Source organism: Pipistrellus hanaki (assembly GCF_964339955.1).
Source record: "Pipistrellus hanaki genome assembly, chromosome: 1".
Lineage (NCBI taxonomy): Eukaryota > Metazoa > Chordata > Mammalia > Chiroptera > Vespertilionidae > Pipistrellus > Pipistrellus hanaki.
In genome coordinates, this window is record NC_140503.1 from 149876205 (window position 1) to 149881649 (window position 5445).

Sequence of the window (5445 nt, forward strand, 5' to 3'; positions counted from 1 at the left end):
CAGAAGCCACAAAGAGTGTGTGTGTGTGTGTGTGTGTGTGTGTGTGTGTGTGTGTGTGTGATGCATGCACATGACAACAAACCAAACTGTATAGAATTTGAAGAGATAAACTTTTTAAATTACTCATTGATGAAGCAAATGGAATGCAAAGGTAAATTTTCTTTCTGTGGTTTCAGTGCCATTATCTTTAGGCTTCTCAAAACAGAATATTCCTTGTTATAAGAATCACTTGGCTTTTCTTCTACATTCCATTCATTGCTTAAATTTTTGCCACATTTTAATTAGTTGCATATTAGATCAAAACTTTTTTATACAGTTACCTGGGATTTTAAATTATCTTTTAAAAAACATACACAACAAAATTTACTATCTTAATAATTTTTAAAGCTTTTATTGTTGAAGTATTACATTATGTCCCCCATTTGAACCTTTCTAGACTGCCTCCCATCCGATCTTCACCACCCTATTGTCTGTGCCCATGGGTTATGCATATATGCATACAAGTTCTTTGGTTGATCTCTTCCCACCCACCCTGCCTTCCCTCTGAGGTTCAACACACTGTTCCATGCTTCTATGTTTCTGGATCTATTTTGTTCATCAATTTATTTTGTTCATTGGATTCCACATATGAGTGATATCATGTGATGCTTGTCTTTCTCTGGCTTATCATTTTTAAGTGTGCAGTTCCGGGGTATTAAATACATTTACATTGTTGTACTACCATCACCACCATCACCCACAGAACTCTTTTCAATTTGCAAAGCATGAAACTAACCATTAAACAACAATCTTCCCAGCCCCTGTCAACCACTATTTTATTTTATGATTTTGATTGCTATAGGTACCTAATATAGGTGGAATCGTACAAATTTTCTTTATTTTCTCTTGAGTTGGTTATTCTTTTGTTCACAGTGGGAGCTTCATTGATCTCTTTTTGTTTGCATTAGTTTTTTTTTTCTTCTATTTTTTTGAGGATTGATGTATATTAGTCCCGGGCTTTCATTTTACTGGAGTGCTGGCTGCACTTTAGGTTCCAAAGTGTTTTCATTTTCCTCTTGCATTTTTCTATCTGGCTTCATTGTCTTCTAATGTCCAGTTTTGCTGATGCAAATATAGTCAGATGGCACTAAGTTTTTTTTCTTTTTCTTTTTGCTTTGTAGGTGGCTTGTCTTCCTTTCTGTGGAAACACTCAAAATTTTCTTTTTATTCTCAATATTTTACTACTTTACAATGATATATCTATAGCTAAGTATTTTTTATTTTACTTTTTTACAGCTGAGTAGTTTTTTTAAATTGCTGTAGTTGGGACCTTTACATTTTTAGAGGTTTTTTTAGTTTATTTGTGTGTTTTTACATTTGAGAAGTTATTTTTCCTGTTGCTGTTTTTCTTGTCTCATTAGGGAGCTTGCTACACCCACAGTTCGGTGCTCTTAGAGTAATTCTTGTTCTCTGCTCTTTCTTTTATAGAGACAATATCATTATAAATGTTATTATTAACATTAAAAATTTTAGCATGTTATTTGATTTTAAAGTTTATTTTTTCTCCCCCTAATCTATCTTTTCTCTCTAGGGTCAGTTTTTAAAATTTATTTTGGTCCAGGTCTTTCATGTTGGTAGCTCTTCTCATAAGCCAGGTGATCTTTGGTGTTTGCTCATATATTTAAAAATGACTATCTATTTGGGTGCATGTAGGGTGCATTGACACAAGTGGTACCACTCTCTTCTTATCTTAGTGGCAGTTCTGATTTGCAACTCTTTCATATTTGGCAAAGGCAGGGATTTTTTTAAAGAGTGGGCTTCACTGTAGGATAAGTAGAGCAGCTGACTTCCTTCCCACTATACTACTCTCTACTCACTTCCTGGTGCTTTTTTTTCTTTCTTTTTCATATATATATATATATATATATATATATATATATATATATATATAATATATATTTTTATTGATTTTTTACAGAGAGGAGGAGAGAGGGATAGAGAGCTAGATATGTCGATGAGAGAGAAACATCGACCAGCTGCCTCTTGCACACCCCCTACCAGGGATGTGCCCGCAACCAAGGTACATGCCCTTGACCGGAATCGAACCCGGGACCTTTCAGTCCGCAGACCGACGCTCTACCACTGAGCCAAACCGGCTTCAGCCTGGTGCTTTTTTCCCTCTTAAATGCTGGCATGCAGGATAATAGGGGGTGATGGGCAGAAGGGCATTACATTGCATCTTAAATTGCTTAGTCAGCAAGGAGCAAAGATCAGTCAACACAATAGAGACAAGAAGAGTTTGGAAGCAGTGTGTTTTAAGATGTTTTCACTTTTTTAAAAAAATTGTATTATTTAAAAAAAGTGTTTTAGTAAATTTTACAGTGTCTGGTCACTGGGGTGTAAACCTGAAACTAATATAGTATTGTATATCAACTATAATTGAAAAAAAATTATTAATAATTAATTAATGAAAACAAAAAAAGGAAAGCTCAAATTCCCAAGAATTTAAGCATCTTTGAAATGGGAAGTTCAGCAGTTTCATTTGGGATAGTTCACAGAATGCATTTATTCTAGGCTAACCACTCCCCTCTGAAGGGAGTGCCTTTGGCATTTGCTTTATCCTGTGCATTAGGAACACAGTCTGCAGTTGTTGCATAGCCGCTGTATAATGCCAATTCCCCCAATTATACTTGAGCTAAAATGGTATCTCAGGGAGAAAGATTAAAAAAAAATGAAGAAATAAAATAAAAAGTACTTTAATAAAGAGCTGCAGAAATAATATCTTTTAGATTCACCTATTTGTGCTTTAAAAAAAGCCTCAAGGAACTATCCTAAATAATAAAAGGCCAGCCACCATAATGGCATAACGACCAGAATGACCCATCAACCAGTTGCTATGAGGTACATTAACCACCTCTTGGTCCCTTGCATGAGACCACAGGCTTTCATGGCTTGATGGCCAATGGGGAACCCTGGGGATCCGGGGTAGGTGGGGTGGGGCAGGACTGAGGACTAGCCAGTGGGTGGAAAGCAGACCTCTTGGTCCCTCCCCCTGGCTCGCAGGCTCCAATAGATCACCAGATGGTGAATGGGGAACTAGGGTGGGTGTCAGCGGTGGGGCAGGACTGGGGACTGGTGAAAAGGCATAAGATGGTTCTGATCGCAGTTTGGGCCTAGGGACCCTACCTGCACATGATTTCATGCACTGGGCCTCTAGTAACTTACTAAAGATTATTTAAAAAATTGTGCACTAAACATTGTGCCTAAAGGATACCCACAGTTACCATATATTTGCAAATTATATTTCCAATAAGGAGTTAATATTCAAACTATATAAAGAACTTATATAATTCAATAGCAAAAGAAATGAGCAGAGGAATGAATATATTTTTTTTTTCTTGGTTGATAAGCAACAGAAATTTATTTCACACAGTCTGAAGGCTAGAAGAACAGAGTAGGTGGTTCACACCAATGCCTAAGAATAGAGTACTTAAGAACATAGAAGAAATTGAAGGATTGAAAGAGATAAAACTCCCTTTAATTTCAGATTAAAGCATCATATAGTAAAACAAATTTCTAAATCAGAAATTACTAAAACTAATAAAAATATTCAGCACCCTTGCTAGAATTTGTAAATTCTGATAAGGGTCTGAATAAATGAGAAGCTAATTCAAGGGTCTTGAATGGGATGACTTCATATAATAAATACATAAATTTTCCTTATTTTAATCTATAAATGTAATTTTACTATTTATAAAATGTTAGACTTTTTGAAAAAATTGAAAGACCCACTAAAATTTGTGTAAGATAAAGTTTCATGAATAACTGAATAAAAAAGGAAAGTAATGAGAAACTCCCATACCATTTATTAAGACATATTGCAGAGCTATATTAAAAACATTGTGAGTTTTGGCACAAAAATAAGATAAATGAATAATGAAACAAACAGCTCAGACCCATGCATATATGAAGACAATTTATCATACAGATGTCACTACAAATAAGAAAAAATTTAGTAGCACATACTAGGAAAGCAAACACACAAACTAAAGAAAAATAAGGTTGGATCCTTATAAAATACCACATACAATGATGGAATCCAAATGAATTAAAGACCTGAATAAAAAGGTAAAACTACAAAGTTAATAGAAAATTCAGAGAAAGGTTCCTTAATAAAACTTCAAAAGTAAAAGCCACAAGGCGAAAAATTGTATGAACTTGATTATATTAAAACTAAGGATTTCAGTTCAATATTGGGCACTCTAGGTAAAGTCAAATAGATGACAGAAGGAAAAATATATCTACAATATTAAAAACTGTCAGAGATTCAAATCTCCTCAAAACTTGGAATTTATAAACTTGAGAAAACAAACAAAACAAGAAAGCCAGAGAGAAATATTGGTAAGGCATATGAAATTATTTTATAGTTTATTTTATTGATTATTGCTTACTTTATTCCTTTCCAGAGAAATTTAACTTATTTCAGAAAGACTCATGTTCCTTCTCCTTATAACTCATTTCTTTTTATGTTAAGGCAGAGTATAAAAATACATGTTAGTATTTTAAAACCTCAGGGTATAGCAATTATTGTAACTTCCTTAAAAAGCTTGGCAATTATGCACCAAACACATAGGACTCTGATTTCAATAATAAAGTTCTCCAAAAAGACTCATTGGCGTTATAATTATTAAGTCATTTCAGAGCAAAGGATAAAATGCGTTTTATAAAACAAATTAGCATGGGAAGCAATGCAGTATCTGTTTTCATCTACTTGTAGAACTCACCATTTCCCCTTGAGGCTTAAACAAATATTACATGAGTGAGGGCTCTTGTAAAATATTATGTTTTAAAATAGATTTCATTAATGGTTTCTTGTGATAATTTATTTTTCCTTTTATGCACAAGTCTCTTCTCATACTAATAATGGGTAGCCTATTTGCATATAAATAGATTTCAGTCTGCTGAAGCAGAGACTAAATATGTTTCCCCCCTCCCCCCCTTTCTCCTGGATATTGTTAAATGGGGGGAAAAAATAGAGGGGAGGGAGATATTGCAATAATTAGCAATCAGGATTTGTAACAGTGTCCTTTGGTGTTTTGTTGGTTTACTTTGTGTTATAGGTTTTGAGCTCTATTAAAGTCATTATGGGATGCAGTTTGCTCAGTGATGCTTTTTGGTATACCTACTGTTCAAACACAAGGAAAACAACAAAGCCACTTCAATTGATTATTGAAATCTTTACTATCACCCTCTGGGTATCTTCTCTTAATTAGTTTTCTTGTTTCTGATAAGGTAGCATGCTCTGTTTTAGAGAAGGTAAATGTCATTTCTGTGACTATATTGCTTAATTAAATAAACCTTTTATTTCTTGGGGGGATACAACACATCACATTCTTAGAGGGAGATTTGGTTCTTTTCACTTAAAAATGTACGAATGCTAATGTTTCAGTTATCATGTATTTCAAA